The sequence below is a fragment of the Lepidochelys kempii genome, chromosome 27, assembly GCF_965140265.1.
Source record: "Lepidochelys kempii isolate rLepKem1 chromosome 27, rLepKem1.hap2, whole genome shotgun sequence".
NCBI classification, from domain to species: domain Eukaryota; kingdom Metazoa; phylum Chordata; order Testudines; family Cheloniidae; genus Lepidochelys; species Lepidochelys kempii.
The window spans coordinates 14,352,457-14,369,445 of NC_133282.1; positions in this window are offsets into that span (position 1 = coordinate 14,352,457).

Sequence of the window (16,989 nt, forward strand, 5' to 3'; positions counted from 1 at the left end):
ATTGGAGATTATGGAACCCTTTGATGGGCACTGACTTCTCCTTTCCACCCTGAATCTCAAAGGGAGAGGAGGCTGCTCCCCTTGGCTTTCTTCCTAATATGTGCGCCCACATCACTGGTGGTCTCAAAAACAACCCTGTTTATCCACTGGAATAACCACGGGGGGCAGCTCCCATCTCTGGCTATCTGAGGCCTGATTTTCAGAGGCTCTGAGCTTCCATCAGGCCAGATTCTGAATCCCATACTCTGCCCCCTACTCCACAAGCAAGTGTCCCTAACTTCACTGGAGTGCGGTGCTATTCAACAGAAGCTGGACGTGACTGAGAGACAGTTCTTCATATCAGGGGCTATTTGTTCTGTGTTTGTACAACTCCGAGCACAATGGGCTCTGGGTCCGTGACTAGGACTCCTAGGGTACGTCTACACTGCAATGTTTAGTCCCGCCAGTCCCAGTCAGTGGACCCGAGCCAGCTGCCGCCCTGCCGCGGGTCTTTGATTGCAGTGTAGACATGCATCTAGGGCTAGAAACTACTGAAATACAAATAAATAATATATGCACACACCCCTCTCTAAGCTGCTGTGTCCCAAAATCTCCTCGCCCTGCCATGTCCCCAGATCTGCCGTGCACCGAAATCCCCTGGCGCTGCGCTTCGCTACCCACTGGATTCGTTGGGGAAGTGACACTCAAACCATCTCCCTGCATCAGCTGAATAGGGAGAGACCACCCTGGGAACAAGACAGTGGATCTGCACAGCCCCCTTCCCCCAGTGTGGACCAGGCCCAGGGGAGCTCCCAAGAGTCAACCTCTCTTGAGACAGAGGAAATGGAGAGTTAAGGATGTGCAAGGCTCAGGGAGCCCCAGGGGGCTGGGGGGGAATGTGTCTGGGTGGATGGGAGTGACACCCTCCGTGATGGTACTGAGTAGCCCAGACTGATGGGCCTGGCTGCCGTCTCTATAGAGGGTTGTGTATTGCCCCATCAGATGCAGCTTAGCAGCCATTTCAGTCTTTTCAGAAGTTTAATTGTTTAGAAAGGCTTCCCTTCCCCCTGTTTAAATCTATATGCAAAATCGCCCTAGCTCCTCTTCCGGCTCCCTGCCAGCTCCTCCCAGCCCTGTAATCCCCCAGGAATTAGAAGAGCAAAGAATTGATATTAGGAACATTTAAACAGCTGTTTTATTCAAGGATTTTACAATGTGGGCAGCCAGACTGGGGAGGCTTTGGAAATCCAATATCCTGGATCCAGATGTCCTATGCTCAGTGTCACCTGCAGCCTGGCGACACACCCAGGGAGGACTCACATGAACACACGCTGAGGTGCAAAGATATTGCATCCCTATGCACCCTAATCCAAGCCTCGTGTGTGGCTCCCCACTCCCCCTGAGAAAACGGTGTCCACGAGGATCCACAGCTGCTTTACAAACTATACACTTCGGCCACCTCTGGGGTGGACGCCTTGTTACCAGCCCACAGCAATGCTGCACATCAAAAGCAGTGGAGGCCCAGAAATAAATCAATCTCTCATCAAAGTTCTTCCCAAAAACTTTCCAGCCAATTCTTGTGTCAGGAAAACTTTTGTTAAAAGAGAAAAGGGGGAAAAAACCACCCGACCAACTCATTAAAAGGAGACAAGAAAGAATTGCAGCCGCATGTGTTCCTCTGACGTCACCACGTGCTAATTCATTCCTGATTTACCATCCCCAGCGAGGATAAATTCACAGGCACACGCCCCCTCCTGCTGTGAGATCAGCCCTCCTGGCCAGGAAGCAGAGGAAGACAGACAATTATCAGGCTCACCAGCTTCCCTGCAGCAGGGGCCAGTGGACAAGGTACTACACCGGGGCCCAGGGGACCTGGGCGTTATTCCTAGCTCTGACCTGCTGTAGGACCTTAGGCAAATCACTTCCCCTCTGTTTCCTTCCTCCATTCTTTGGAGTTCAAGTTATTTTAGGGCCTTGTCTACACACACACACGGTTTATCACTTTGGCTAAAACTGAAGCGGTGCAATCCTCACTAGTGTGGACGCAGTTGTACCAGAATAAAAAGTGCTTTATACCAGGTTAGCTACTCCTGCATGGGAAGTTAGAGCGGTAGAAGGCATCCCACCACGTTTGTTCAGCACCTAGTGCAAGACAGGCCTGATCTCAGCTGAAGCCTCTAGACACTCGCTGTACCACAAATCTTGGCAATTCCAGGAGGATCCTGACGCTCTAAGGGCTCCTCTACACCTCAGTGGGGCTTTCACAATCAGAGATGACCCAGATCCAAACTGGGACCGCTTCTTAGCCCTTGTCTTAAAGCGGCTAGTGGCACAATTGCATGAAGCGCTGCAGGAGTCCCAAGACAGCCCTTGTCCCGAAGAGATTACCATCTCAATGGACGAGTCAGGTAAAGGAAATCAAGTATCCCCATTTTATAGAGGAGGCCCAGAGAGGTTAAGGGTCTCCCAGGGAACCTGCGGCACAGCCAGGAATTGACCCCAGAGCCCAAGAATGGTTCCCTAACCACGACACCATCCATTCCTCTCCACGGTGCAGGGTTTGATTCAGACCCATCATCTAAAAGAACAGAAGATCCGCTCAGATCCCAGGTCCTCCGGCATGTCTTCGCCCCACGCTCAAAGCCACCCAGCCAGCACAAACACACAGTCCAGGCTCGCAGGGCTTTGTTACAGCAGAGCAGGTGCTCGGCTCGTTCCAGATAAAGTTGAGAGGGGCTTACCGTTTGAAAAGCCGCCTTTTTGAAGTCCTCTCGCATCCACATTCTGACTCAGGCGGTCTTGGAAAGCCCTGTGTGGAATCAGAGTCCAGGGAAGGGTGAGAGGTCCAAAACGGGGGCCGTTGGAATAAGTGGTGCTGAAGTGAGCTGTAGCTCACGAAAGCTCATGCTCAAATAAATTGGTTAGTTTCTAAGGTGCCACAAGTCCTCCTTTTCTTTTTTAGTGCCCCTAAAGAGAGACATCAAAATGTCACGGTTCTGATAGGCTTGTAGGTGTCTGCGTACGCCCGGATCTGTCTGTATCTACAAGTATAAGCCTGTGCATGTCTGTAAAAGGCCCAGTATTTATATATAAGTCTGGATCTAAAGGTAGAAGCCTGCAGATGTGTGTATAAGTCTGTAGCTATATGCATAACCCTGTACCTACGCTTGCAACTCTGCGATTTCTCCCCCTCTGTATCAGTATTCTTCTTTCTGCAAACCTCATTGATACAAACATAAATGAAAGGTAAGGAAAGCCCCAGCACTTGGGCTGCCTAAAGCTTGACTGGACAAGACTCTGGTAAACAGTCAGCACAGGGAACAATCCTGTATTGCTCCACATATCTCCTGCCCCCTACCAGGGGACAGGTCTGAATCAGTGGATCTTTTTCCTCTCTAACATCTCTGACCAGATTCCCAGCAGGGAAGAATAAATCACACCTGGACGTTGGTTTCTGTTGGCTCTTTGCAAGGAAAAGGGCCAGAAATGAATGTTATTGGTAAAAAATAATAATAAGGGTAGCTAGACCGGCAAGACAGATAAGATGCATGCTAAGGACAGAGTCATGGAATGGATGTCCCCGTTCCATACCAGATCGACAGCTCCATGGACATCTTAGGTATTCAGTCTTCTCCAGGACCTGAAGAATGAACATTATAGCCCCGCCTGCAATATAATGGGATTTGGTCCCATAGGAAAGGGCAGAATTAGAGATGAATTCGATGGGGAGGGGAACCTGTCCCTCCCATTTCACCACCACACCAGCAACATAAATAAATCAGTAAAGAAATCCAGCGTGTCCCAACCAAGAAAAACCAGCCAAGATCGTTAAGGGTGAAACTGGCTGGAGTGAAGAGGATGTTCTGCTTTAGATTTATTGCATGACTTTTACGATCTCATGATGCCCATAAAAGCCCCCAGAGGAAATTTCAGGTCATTGCCGAGAGTTGTTAAAACCAGACAGCTGAGCGTAAGCTTCTTCGACCATCGTGAGACACGGCTGCACGCAGTGATTCGAGGGCTCAGAGTGGCGTCGGAGGGGAACAAAGCGCTGTTCTGAGCTGGCAGACTTAGGGAATCAACGTCCCGAGGAGAAGAGAACTGAACTAGCCCCTTTTCAGAGCCCTGAAAGAGGATCTTCTACGGCAGCAAAGAAATTCTCTGTCTCAGGATGGCTTCAGGCCAAAAATGAGCCCTTTTGTGGAAGTCTGGATCTCAGTGTTTTACCAGAGAGGTCAGTATCATTGTCACTATTGTAGAGATGGGGAAACCGAGGCACACAGAGGGGCCAGGACTTGCCCACGATCACCCAGCAAACCAGTGGCAAAGCTGGGGAACGGTAAGAGAGCAGCAAAGGCATGTTGCATCTCAGCTGCCCCGTCCCAAGCGCGTCCGGTTTCCTGTGCTCTGTGGCACACAGGCACCCTCTGAGGTGCAGCGGGCAGGAGGAAACGGCTCATGCCAAGGGATCCGGGCAGGATACGATTGTGGTCGTGGGACTTTTGCATTTTCTGTCTCTCTCTCTTGCCCTGTCACGCTTCCAGCTCAGGAAGCGCATTGGTGAAGTAGCTTCACCCTCCCCGCCAGGAGAGCTGCCGAACCCTGCGGCTATGCTGTCTTGTTCAGCGCGGAGGGAGACCCCAGCCGGGTGGGGCTGTCCAAGGGTGTTAGACAAGTGGTGCCGCTCCAGCTTCGTTTGTTCTGAGTCAGCGCTCAGCGGCTGGGGACGGCCATCTTGCAAGCCGCTATAGCCCTGAGCTCCTGATCAGTGATGACCTCCGGGAGTTTTCTGAAGTGGGTTCTTATCCACATTCCACCTGGACTGTTTACACTGGGCCTGTGGATACAGTATCCTTCCTGCCTTCCACAGCACTGTGGTGTCCTGTTAACCAGAGCTCACCTTTCAACTCAGCTTTGGCTGCCTTTCAGCTGGAGGTGATCCCGGGGCTGGGAATCAGCCAGCCAGGAACCTGACACTGTCCCCGGATAAGTCACTTCAATTCAGCCGTGCCTCAGTTTCCCCACTGGAAAATTGGCGATAACAATTCTTACCCGCCTTTGTCAGTCGCAGAAGCAAGTTAATATTCGTACAGATCTTTGGCGGGTGAAGGTGCTGTGCTGGTGTACCCACAGTATGGGGCTTCCAGCTCGGCATGTCTAGCTTTGGGGGAAAGGGGGGGTCAGACTCATCCCTGCCCTATTTTGAAGGCTGAAATGAGACTTAAACGGTGCAGAAGCCTTTTGCCTAGGGATGAATTTCATGCAGACAGCCTATTCCCAACCCCCTGCCAAGAGCTAGTAGCCACTCCATGCATCCAACGGCTGGTTGAGAAACTGTATTCTTTCATTCTGGATCAGCTGCTGTCAGTCCGTGTAGCTCTACGGTGGCCTAACTGCTCTGACGGAGCTGCGCCGACTGACGCCAGTTGAGAACCTGACCTAGAGGAGCCTGTGCAGAAACCATGGGCGAGGATGACCATAGTTTCCCAAAGGGAAAACAGGATACCACATGGGGTTGGCCCGAGGCCCCCTTCTACCTTGCAAGCATGGGACTGGCTCGAGTCCCCCCTGCCGCTCGCCCACACAGGGCTGGCCTGAGGCCCCTCTCTACCCCCCACGTGCAGGGACTGGGCCAAGACCCCCTGCCGCCCACCTGTGTGGGGCCAGCTCGGCCTGAGCCACTCTGCTGAGCCCTCCCTCCCGCACAGGGCTGGCGTTGCCGTTCGCACCCTCCCCCCGCGTGTTCCTCTGCGCCCCGCTAAGGGTCCCACCCCCCTTTTTTGGCAAAACCGGGCATTTGTCCCGTTCGCTCTTGCCAACAGACGATCAGTTGGCAAGAGCGAACGGGGGAAAATGCCCAGTTTTGCCAAAAATGTTGCAACGGCCAGGACAGGGCTTAGAAAAGGGGACTGTCCTGGCCAAAACAGGGTGTACGGTCACCCTACGTGGGGCCCAATCCTGCCAGCTGAGATTCATGCCAGTTTCTGAAGATTTTATTCAAGCAAAACTCCTAGCAAGAGCAGTGATCTGGGGATCTGGTCCCCTATACATATCATGCCAGACCCTCAGTTTGTATAAAGCAGCGTAGCTGGCTGTTAGTGCTCGTGGGCGGAATGAACACTCTGTTAGGGGAAAGAAAAGGAGGACTTGTGGCACCTTAGAGACGAACCAATTTATTTGAGCATAAGCTTTCGTGAGCTACAGCTCACTTCATCGGATGCACAGTCCTCCTTTTCTTTTTGCGAATACAGACTAACACGGCTGTTACTCTGAAACCTGTTAGGGGAGGCGCCAGCGATAAAGATGAACACACAGCCAACATTTTAGTTTCAGGCCACACGCGCTTTACAGTGAAGTCCCATTTGCAAACAGTCTATAAAGGGTTAATAAATGATTCATCGATGTGTCAATAATGGGCTAATCAATTGCTAAGAGACTCCAGCAGATTGCTTCTTACCACTTGGCATAACCGTCTTTAATCCGTCTATGCTGATAACCCTCTCTAAGACACACAACCCACGTCCATGCTTAGAACATCTGTTAATCCTTTATTAACCTCTCCTTTGCCGTGCTGCCAACAAAAAACTTGACAGTGGTTAGGCAGCTGGTGTAATGAGACCACTGTGTAGCATCAGCATAATAATGTCCAGCTCTTATGTAGTGCTTTTCATAAGCAGAGCTCAAAGTGCTTGACAAAGGAGGGTTGTAACATTATCCCCATTTGACAGATGGGGAAAACTGAGGCATATACCAATACCGTCTCAATGATTCCTTGTGCTCTCCCCCCACCTCTTGGGGGGAGGGATAGCTCAGTGGTTTGAGCATTAGCCTGCTAAACCCAGGGTTGTGAGTTCAATTCTTGAGGGGGCCATTTAGAGATGGGGGCAAAAATTGGGGATTGGTCCTGCTTTGAGCAGGGGGTTGGACTAGATGACCTCCTGAGGTCCATTCCAACCCTGATATTCTATGATTCTGTCTGTCTCAGTCTCTTGGCCTATACTTAGATCGTAAGCTCTTTGGGGCAGAGACCATATTTTTGTTCTGTGTTTGTACAGTGCCTAGCACCATAGGGTCTGGCCTATGGGTTCAGTGGAGATGCTCCTGATTTACATCAGCGTGAGCGAGACCAGAATCAAGGCCTGTATAGCTGTCAAGAGAAGAGTGTAAGTATATCCAGTCAAGTGCAGCTGGAGAGAAGTTTCTTTGCATCGCAAAATGAGCAGAGCTGGCTGGAAACAGGAATTTCTGTTCTGTGAGATATTCCAACAATTTGAAAAAAAAATTATATCACATTGGGAAACAAAAAATCAAAAGTTAGGAATTTCCTGCAGAATGAAAGTTCCAGAATTTCTGATTCAGGACTATTGGAATCTTTAAGTTCATTAAGGTAAAAACATTGGTTCAATACTGTTGAAACATTCTACTGTAAAATATGAAAAGTACCCTATTAAACATATCATATGGCACCTAATTTAATATTAAAATAATATTTTAATATAGTATAAAAGTCAAAATGGCACAAATCAAAAGGAGAAAGTCAAAATTAAACATCTGGACGTTATTGAAATGAGAAAGTCAGACGGATTCTTTTCCCTGTTGAAAATTTCATCGAAACTGACACATTCCTACAAGACCTTTTGATTTCAGCAAAATGGCATTCTCCGATGGAAAAGTCTCCCATCAGTGTTTTTTCAACCAGCTCAAGAACTGAGCAAGCATGAGCCTAGATGGGCAGGCAGCTGGGGCCAGACGTGCAACTGGTGTAAATCAGCATAACTCCAACAACTGCTGGTTTCCACCAGTAGAGGGGTCTGTGCAGATCCTGTTGTTATTAACAATAACCCCATTCAAATCCATTTACAAAAGGAATCCTGATATGAAGGGCAGCCTGAAGTCTGGCTGCGGTTCAGGTCTGAGGCAGGAATATGCAGGACTGGGAGATTCAAGTAGAGGATAAACCAGTGGGGCTGTTTCTTAATAAATCACTTTGTTCCTTTTTTCATTATTAAAAGAAGAATAAAATAAAATAAAATAAAAAAGGTCTAAATTAGGTCTCAGGAATAAAAATACCCCATCGGAAAAATTTGCATCTCACTTTTGCTATGCAGCCAGCCCTGACGTAGAAGGTCAGGGAGGCATGACAGCAAACTGCAGCCTGGCAGAGTTGGGCCCCTGCCACCTGGCAAAGTCCCGGGGAAAGAACCAACAGAGCCAGCTGAAAATAACTGCCCAGTCATTACACACACAAACAGACACCAGCCATGCCCAGAGACACCCAAACACAGAGCCCTATCAGCCACTGTGCGTGCATTGCACACAACAGGATTGTGGTTGTGCATAAACACATTCACAATTATAGGGCCAGATCCGCAGCTGGGGGTCAATCAGCGCCAGGAAAGTCAGTGGCCGCTACGCCAGTTTACACCAGCTGAGGATATGGACTGGTTAGCTTTACAGACCTGAATCACTTTCCTCATGTCACTGAAATGCAGCCAGCTCTGGGATGGAAGGCAGCAGCTGTTTTAACAGCGCACAGCAACAATACACAACAGTTTAGGACAGGAAGTGAGAAAGGATCCGGCACCTAAGAAACCCTTGCCTATTGTCTCGAGGTGCTGTGTAAAGTATGAAGCAACAAACGACATCATGAGTGTGCAATCGCTTTTAGAGGTGTAGGAAGGCCTTACAAATGGGTAGCACAGACTGTCCTGTTCTTTTTGCAGATACAGACTAACACGGCTTCTACTCTGAAACCTGTTAAATCCAGGCTTCCAGCTCCTCTGCCTTCACGGAGCTGATCTGAAGCTCTGAGGCCCAATGACACACACCTGTGTGGCAATTCAGGTGACGGTGGCTGATTGGTTGGGAGACACAGACGCACAAAGTAGTCAATGACAATGAAATCCCACCACCGTTCCTTTCTCACCAAGGGGAACGACTGTCAGAGCACTCGGGGCGTGTCTACATTGCAGTTAGACACCCGCGGCTGGCTTGTGCCAGCTGACTCAGGCTCGAGAGTTAGGGTCTGTTTAATTGCAATGGAGACCTTAAGGCACTGAGGTCTGCGGCCCTCCCACTGGGCAGGGTCCTAGAACCTGGGCTCCAAACCAAGCCCAACCATCTACATCGCAATTAAACAGCCCAGGTGTCTAACTGCAGTGTAGACACACCCGTGGAGGCTAAGTCAGCTGGCCCAACAGGGTCACCTTAGAGCTCCTAGAACGGACAGGAAGTTATCCTGCAAGGCTATTGTAACAGTGAGGCCAGGGACAACTCACGGACTGGCCTTGGTTGTCCCTGGCATACTCTTGGGGTGCGGCAGGGGGGTGGGGGGCACAGATCAAGCAGTCACTAAGCCTGGTCCCTAGCTGGTATAAATCAGCCTGGTTCCACCAAAGTGCCGATTGACCCAAGCCGAGGATGTCACCCCTCGCAATCACACTGAGTTATATAAGGCTCTTGCAAGCTGCTTTTTCCTTCCGACCTTCTTCCTTCTTGAAGCTTCCCAGCGGGGCCTCTCCCAGCACATTCTTGCCTTTGATTCATCACCCTGAGTAGCTCATCTACTGGAGGGAATGATCATTGCACCCACAGGCCCCATCCAGGGATCTCCATTGTGCTAGGTACCAGCCTGACCTTCATTAGTGACAGTCCCTGCCCAAAAGAACAAGCTGGCTAACTGTCAGGAATGCAACTGACCAGGCTAGAACGCACTGGGCTTGGGCAAGTACATAGCAGCTTCCACCCAAAGATGTTAATACAGCTGTTGAGTCAGCACCATTACCCCCATTTTACAGGTGAGGGAAACTGAGGCATAGAGAGGCTAAGTGACTTGCCCAACGTTACACAGGAAGTCTGTGGCGGAGCACGGAATTGAAGGCAGGTCTCCCAAGACTTAGGTAGAGCCCTAACCACTGGGCCATCCTTCTCCTCCACTGACCTGCTGTTGGACCTTGGGTGAGTCACTTTCCCCCCTCTGTGCCTCAGTTTCCACTCCCATCCTTTGTCAGGCTTGCCTACTTTGCTCGTAAGCTCTTTGCGGCAGGGGACTGCCTCTTACTGGGCACCTAGCACAATGGGGCCCTGATCTCGACGGGGGCCTTTCGGTGCTACTGCAATACGAACAATCCACGTTAAAATAAAATGACGGTCACGGCTGGCCCCGGTGCTATGGGTCTCAACGCAGAGACATTCAAGCCTGACTCTCCCTGGGCTGCTGAGAGTGGAGGGCGTAAGGCTGACCGGGGGGAGCGAAGGGTGATCTCTCTGCACGGCAGAGCTGGATGTACAAAGGGCCCCATGTGCGGTATAGGGAAAGAGGCGGCCTGCAGCCCCCCAGCACCAGCCATGGAACTCACTGGGGGGAAAGGGCTATTTCAGGTAGTGCAAGCCCTTTTCCTGAAGAGCATCCCAGGGCTGCAGAGCTGGCAAGCAGCCCCCTTAGCGTTAGTTAAGAAGCAAAGCCAAGGGGGAGTGTGTGTGGTTGGTGGTGGTGGCATGAAGAGGAGACCATCAGACATTAGCTGTCGCCCCCCCCCACACACACCCCATCCCACCCCGCCTCTGCTCTGCCAGTATCGTGTGTTCGAGTCATTTTCCCTTGCCCTGGTCCCCCGTGGACTCACAGCTCTGCCTGCGAAGAGGCATTGTCAATGCAGCGCGATATATCCTGAAAGCAGGCAGCTGTTCTGCCGGAGAACTTCCCCCTCCACCCCGCTCGGGAAGAGTTGCCAGTGAATTATAATGTTAGGAAATGGCAAATTATTCAGTTCTGGGGCTGACATGTTGACTCACTCTGGGTGTCTGTGAATGCCACCTCCTGCCTGGCCCCCCCGGGAGCACCGAGCCCTGGGCCCTGGCCTCTCTCATCCCTTCAGACAGGAGCCTTCACATTCGATCACGAAGGGCCGTGGATATAAGGCTCTGAAATGTACGAATCTTCATTCGCTTTCTGGGTCTCTGGTCAGAGCCGGCCCCAGCAGCTCAGAGGGTTAACCCTCTGTCTGATCAGACCTTTGGCCTCAGTCCAGGCAGCCTCTACCTGCCAACCCTCCCTTCTCATTGGGGTGAGATGTAACAGGCCCCGGCCAGCTCCTTGTCCTATTAGATTCATCTCCTGCTTTGGTGATCAGCTGGGTTAATAATAAACGGGTTCTCACGTCTTTTTTTGAAGCGAGGTTAATGCCAGCACAAGGGGGCAGGATTCTATGTTGGAAATCTGGCCAGACAACCAGCATTAATAAGCGCCAAGAGATCTTTAAGTGGCGTGATCGGCTAAGATCCTGGGATATTCACATCCAAAAGACGGCACCTCCAGTGCCATGGTTAAAATGCCACCTATCAAGTGACCAATTCCATATGGGCTTTCCCTAGAGCTCTCCCCTCCAAAGTCTGACCCTTCCTACCTTGGGAGATCTCATGGGATCTAGTGGCATGATAGCTTGGGAAATCTCACAGGCTCACAGCCCAAGGGACCCCCGACTAAAGTGAATTAAAAAAAAAACACAGTATTCTCCATAAAAAACATCAAAGGAAGCAAGTTTGAACCTTGTCTCTCTCACCAACAGAAGTTGGTCGAAAACAAGAGAGGACTTCACCCACCTTGTCTCTCAGAAAAAATGAAACGTTTTCATTCCATTTCAAAAACCCTGTATTTGTTTGGGTTTTTTTAAAAAACAGAAAAAGCAAGCAATGGAAAAGGTTCCATTTTCATTTTTTTCCCGCTTTTCTCCTCTTTTCATTTCCATGGACAACACAGAGAAATGCAGAGAGGGGAAGGGGACAAAAAAGTGGGGGGGGGAAATGTGTTTATTTTTTCCCATGACCACTCCCTTTCTGCCCCGCCTCCCCACAAACAAATTCAACAAAAGCAAAAAAACTCCACTGGACATTTTCTTGTTTAGTCAAAAAACCATTTTTCACCCTCTGCCCCCCCCCCCAAAATGCTTTGATGAGAAAATGTTGAGCCGCTCTACCTGTGACAGCATCCAGTAGAAGAGATGATTCACTAGACCAGGCTGGTTTGGAATTGAGATTGGTCACCCTCATCTCACGAGGACCACAATTCATGGGGTGATCCCCGAGTGTCTGCAGCTTTCGTCTGCACTGGAAGGAGCATCAGAAGAACCTCTTTCACTGTACTTCTGCTATGGAACTCAAATGCAGGGAGAGTTCGCCTTTAGCCTGGATCAAAGCCCAAGCCAGGACTTAGAGAGACACCCCCCAGATTTTGGGGGGTCGTTCACATCAGTGGACGGATGGGTTCCGTTTAGCTTTCTAAAGCTAGGCTAGAGTTGGGAAATTCAGACCCAGCTCCACATTGCAACCACTGTTCCCACTAAGCTGGGCGCATGTGTGCACACACACAGATCCTAACCCCCTAACCTCCGAAACACCGCGCACAATAATTTGCACAGAAGCACAACAATTTGCACAGAAGCCATTTTTTGCGCACATGGCCTGTCCAAAATGTGCACAGAAGGAATTTTTTGCGCACACGGCCTGTCAAAAATTAGAGGGAACATTGATTGCAGCTCCTCCAACGTTCGGATGGAGGGTTTTGATTCTCGGGGAGAAAAACAAACCAAGAGGGCAAATACGGTGTCTACTGCAAAGCAAAACACCATACAGTCTGTACCTGCCGTCCACCCGGTCTTTCCTTAGTGCGGACAGCAGCCTACATCTCTGTGATAAGTGGGGAGGCGATGAAAGAAAGATTAAACAAATAGTTATGAGTAATAAACATGCCCTGTTTCTCTCTATGAGACTCTAGGCTGTGCGCTCATTTTATGATCAGTGTGATTTGCGGACGGTCGATCTGCTCTTCAGTTGTCGCTGGCTAGTGTGTCATTTGCTCTGCGTGACAACTACATTACATGCACGTTTTGCCCAGACGCAGCCTTGTGCACGCGGATAGTTGTATCCGGAGAAACAAAGCGACCCCCATATTCAGTTACTGTAGGCAGTGTAGTTGGAGCCGGGTCGGTCCCAGCTGTGACCCTCAGAGGACCTTTCCCAGCCCTGAAGAAGAGAACGCTTGGCTCTCACCCCAACAGAAATTGGTCCCATAAAAAATATTACCTTGCCCACCTCGTCTCCCCAATATTCAATGCACTATTCCCCCACATACACACACGCTTTCAGCTCCCTGCAATCACTGGACTGCCTGGGACTCGGGGCTAAACCCCTTGAAATTAACCCTGTGAATTCCACAGCGGCCCTGCTCTCTCACCCAAGCGGGCGAGACTGGGGTTTCCTGGGCCCATCTCACTGGTGCAGCAACAGAGGGGACCCTGGGCCAGGACAGGGCCTGGAAAGACCCTGCCCTGAGATGATCACTCCCTGGCTCTAACCTGGCCACCCCTAGGGGCAGGGGTTTAGCTCCTGTCAGTGTCCCAGAGACAGAGGGGAATGAGCAGAGCAGAGAGGGTTCCTTAATCTTCGGGAAGGAAGCGGGCTCTGGTTACCCGGCAGGGCGACAGCTTGCAGTGTAAATGGAGAGGAACAGGAAGAAAAGCTATTAACATATTTCAGCTGGTGCCATCCAAAAACAGCCTCACTGATCAGCCCTGGGGGGGTGAGGGGGGCAGCATTCCAGAGGGTTAACCCCTTCCAGGCTCGGCTCCACCGACTCCAGTGTCAGGGCACTCACTGTTCCTCTGTAATGCATCCCCCCCTCCCCCCCCGCCGACGCGCAAATGCCCCTGGGCCTGGATTTCTCAATTTGCACCCCCCCCCCACAACTATATCAATCCCCCCTCACAGCGGGCATTTGGCCGGGCACAGGCTGCCCCTTGATTCCAGCATGAACACCCCCGGCCTTTGTCGAGACCCGTTCTCTGGTTCTGCAGCGAGCCCATCTTACAAAGAATCCAGCACCATGAGCTGGCTAAGGGCTGTGCATCACGGCTGCCCTCTACTGGATGAAACCAGAATCACCTCACTGTGTCGGACCTTCTACTGCCGGCAGCTAGTGGAGATTCTCCTTTAGTCGAAGCAGCCACAATCTTGGCTTCTAGGAGCTGGAGAATCTGATTCTACCCTCACAGCTGCCAGCACAGTGACAAGGATGAGTTCCTAGATGGCCACGGGGAGGTTAAATTATCTTGTCATCACACAGCGCCTTTCATACCAGAGGATCTCTAAGAGCTTTGCCAACTGGCTATAGCTCTCCCTCTAGCTTAGGCATTCCTAAGGCACTTTAAGCATCAAAGCGCCGAGGGCTGCAGCTGTTTGACAGTGCCAAGCCATATGCCACAGCAGTTTAGGACAGGAAGTGAAGAAGAATCCCAGCCCTGCTTGGAACGGCAAGGGAAGATTTTCGGGAGGCAGCTTGCAGCTCTCCCATTTGGAATGTGGACAGGGCCACGGAGCAGAAGAAATCTTTGCAAAATGTGCCATCTCGCATGACCCCAAATGGCCAGGCCCAAGATCTCACCTGGAAAGCATCATCTCCAAAAGGACAATGGAAAAGCTCCGTTACCAGGCAAGGGCATTGGGTTCAGACGTGGTTCAGATGGAAGAGTGCCTCCTACTGAATAGTCAATGCCACTCCCTGCAGCTTCTTTGCAGTGCAGTTGGAGTTGTTAACAAGCGGAAACAAGACATTTAGGCCCAGATCTTCAAAGGTATCTAGGGCCGTAGCTTCCATGGAAATCAATCTAGGAGCCTTATTTCCTCTGTGGCTGCAAGGCAGTGCCACCTGACACTGGGAAAAGCAACTCTTGTGTTATCATGATTCTCGCATCACTTACGGTTTTCTTAAAGTCCCAGCTCCTGGAGTCATGTGAGTATGAGAATCCCCCTTCCTTTTTTCTTTAAATAAAAGAAGTTCCTCGCCTTCATGGTTCGGCAGAAAAGCTTGGAAATGAGATCTCCTAAAAGCTGAAAATCCAAAAGGCAAATAAAAATAACCTACCATTTTTGAAATCGCTTGGATTTTTAAGATGATCTCATGGTTTGAATGCAACCTCATGCTCAGGGTGACCCTAAGCCTCTGACTGCCAGAAGCTAGGAGGGGAAGACAAGCATGGATCAATCCAACTGCTACATGCCACATGTTAAAGTCTAGGCCAGTTGGTCACTCACAGTGATGTAACTCCATCAGCCTCCCGGGGCTTACTCCCGATTTGCACCAGCAAGAGGAGAATCAGGCCCTCGGTGACGTTAATCAAAGTCTTTCCCTTGACTTCTGTGGGCTTTTGGCTCAGCCTCAGAGGAATGCAAAAAGAAAAGGAGGACTTGTGGCACCTTAGAGACTAACAAATTTATTTGAACATAAGCTTTCGTGAGCTACATCTCACTTCATCGGATGCATTCTGTAGCTCACGAAAGCTTATGCTCAAATGAATTTGTTAGGCTCTAAGGTGCCACAATACAGACTAACCCGGCTGCTGCTCTGAAACCCGCAGAGGAATGAGTCTCTTGCTGGTGCACTTCCAGGCAGCTTACAGAGCTTCAGCAAGCCAGCTTCAGGAACCCAGCCCAGGTCTCTTTCAAGGTTTCGGGATGCTTTTGGAAAGACCACCCCCCAAAAGTAGGACCGCTCCTGCCCCCTATTTGTGCTTCTCATTCTTCAGCGTCAGATGTTTCTCCAGTGTCCGTTCAGCCATGACCCATAGATCTGAAGGGCCCATTCTGACCATCTCCTCTGACTTCCTGCATCATACAGCCAGAGACTCCTGCCTCAAGCCCATAACTTCTGCCTCCCAGGCTTGACGCAAGCGATGAAGAATTCATCACGTCCGTAGGCAAGTTGTTCCAATGGCTAATTTCCCTCCCTGTTAACAAATTGTGCCTTATTTCCAGTCAAAATTTGTCTAGCTTCAGTTTCCAACCATTTGACCTCGTTAAGCCTTTTGCAGCTAGGGTAAAGAACCATCTACTATCAGAAATCTCTTCCCCACTGATCAGGAGGGCCCACACTTTTTCACCCGTAATGGGCTGATGTTTGTCCTGTTTTCATGCCTTGTTTGGTTGTACATACAATGTTTCACGCCCAGTGAGGGTGCAATGCCCAGTCTCGAGTTCTTTCAGGTGTGAACGGGAGCCATGTGTTCACACCCCACTTTTTGCCACATGAAAACTTAAACTGGGGGAAAACTGGACATGAAATTCAAAAGCGGAGATGTGAAAAATCAAGAGCACAAGAAAGTGAGCTATGACAGGCCACCAGGGAGACTTGTAGAGGTTGGTTGGGGGACGGGGAATAAATAAATCCCGTATCTGCAAAGCGCTGAGGACACTGTAATAAATAGATAGGGACACCAATTGGAACCTGCCTTAAGTAACCAGAGATGGGATCATCAAAACAGGTCTGCCTAACAGAAGATGGTCTCTGACTTAGATCCCCGGTCCGCTAAGAAATTGATGCGCCCCGATGATGGTTGTCAACAACTGGTTCTTCAGCTGGTGCAGTTAATCCAGATGGGACAGTTAACATTGGACTGGGTCCCTAGCACACTTTGTGCACCAATGTAATGGTTTTCTCCGTCTATGGCGGCACGTGGCAGGAACTGGGCAGAGGGGCGTGTGAGAGAGAGAACCAGTGGGACCGGTGTTGCATGCTCTGTGGCAGAAGATGCTTCCCACCCCGCAGGGTTTCCCAGCCATTGTGTTTCCATGAGCCAGAGCCTGCGGCTGGGTTAGAATGCAGTGGGCATGTGTTTGTATGTGTGTGTGGGGGGGGGGGAGGAATGGAAATTAGATCGGATCCAGCTGTGCCCCCCCCCCACCATCTCTTCAGCATAGGGGATGAGGGGGTGACGTGCTTGGAAGGGATCCAGCCCTGAGCTATGGCATGAAGAGCATGTGTGACCAATTCGCCATTCAGTTCCAACTCTGGGGATGGGGGGGAGGAAGGCTGCTGAGTTAACCAGCTTCCTTGGAAGGAGGCGGGGGGGGGGCGGGGGGTCTTTCCTTCCCTTATCCCACACTCCCTGACTAGTCAGATTTCATTCTGGGCTTCCAGAAGCTATTACACATCTGGGAAAACCTGTCCAGTCCCCATGC